Here is a 1,611-nt window from a genome sequence, read left to right as displayed (position 1 = left end):
CAACAACAACAACAACAACAACAACAACAACAACAACAACAACAACAACAACAGGCACTGTTCTGCTCAGTAAACTCTATACAAGCCTAGTAGCTTGTGGTTTCAGGGCGCCTCTGATAGGTCCTTCTTCTTTACGGCCTTCTGTCTGTCTGTCTGTCATTATTGTGTGGATGTGTTTCTCTTCCCTCCAACAAACACACAAATCTATTCATTTTTTAGTATGCCCAGTTGTAACATCAAAACTTACTCGAAGGAGAGGAATCTCCATTTTGCGAGGCGTGCAACACATATTATTTTACAGTTGGGCATATTATTCTGACGAATGTGTCGACTTCGACTAGATCTATATACGCATAAAATACTTCAGATGAAAAGATGTCAAAACTCTTTTTGACATCGTTAGTCCGAGAAAAATTGTGAGTTTCATAAAAGAAATAGGATTGTTTCATAGAGTGTAAAATTGTTTAGTTGTAGTTGTCGATGTATATACATACACTCAAATTAATATTGTAAATACCCAAATAAATAAGTCTTTGCCATATTCACACAGATCTTTAATAAATGTCTGTCCGTCCTTTTTAAATGATGATGATATGACCGTATGTAATTGCGAGCGCCGTAAAAGTCTTACTAAAACATAATAAGATGATAGATTTGTTGCAGTAAAACTTGTTGGCACTTAATTGACCGAAATTGAGTCGATAGTGCCGTAAAAACCTACTTACTGCAACATCCAAAAAAAAATCATTGTGATTCACAGCCTGGGAGTGGAATTTTACAAACACCTTTGAACTCATTTAACTCTGTCCAAAGCTTGCTGTGATCAAAGAAGCTGGAATCAGCCTTATTTCTTAGCCATGACTCGAACTCGGACCTCCTGTGGCGTCGGTCGCCTAGTGGTTAGGTTACCGGACTGCTAATCGTGAGATTGCTGGTTCGGGGTTCGAGCATCAGCTCAGTCCGACGTTGTGTCCTCTGGAGAGTCACTTTACACGAATTTCCCTTTTGGCTCTGTCCTTCAGGGGATGGACGTTAAACTCGGAGGTCCCGCCTCTTAAATAACCTAATAGTGTTGATAGGGGCTGTTCCCACCATTTCGGAACTTCACGGTGACCGTAAAGATGGTTCCAGTAGGGAACGGGATAGAGAATGCAGAGAAAGATAGGACTAACGCTAACATTACTAAAACGCAATCCCACATCATCACTCATCACCACCATTATATCTAAAATCATCACCGCTCTCAGATCAATGACTTGCATCTATAGTCCAGGAATCTATATCTGTAACAGTTGTTTGTCATACTAAGTCTGCTTATTGTAAGAGACTATTGGACACTATCATACACATTTTGTTCTACTATTTAGATGGCGTCAATCTCATATAATTGGGCAAGTATTGATAGGGGCGTTAACTCTTTAAGGACGAAGCGGACGTATGTGTCCGACCAGCAATCAGTAACAGACCAAAGGCGACGTTGCAGCACGTTTCGAACCATCGTACACAAACCGAATACGTCACTTTGCATATTTCATAGCATGCATACTTTTTTGCATGCTTCGTTAAAGTTTCAGACAAAGAAAACAGAATGGAAAAATCAGCTCGAAAAAC

The sequence above is a fragment of the Aplysia californica genome, unplaced genomic scaffold (assembly GCF_000002075.1).
Source record: "Aplysia californica isolate F4 #8 unplaced genomic scaffold, AplCal3.0 scaffold00903, whole genome shotgun sequence".
In the NCBI taxonomy this organism is placed as follows: Eukaryota; Metazoa; Mollusca; class Gastropoda; order Aplysiida; family Aplysiidae; genus Aplysia; species Aplysia californica.
This window is presented reverse-complemented; position numbering follows the sequence as displayed.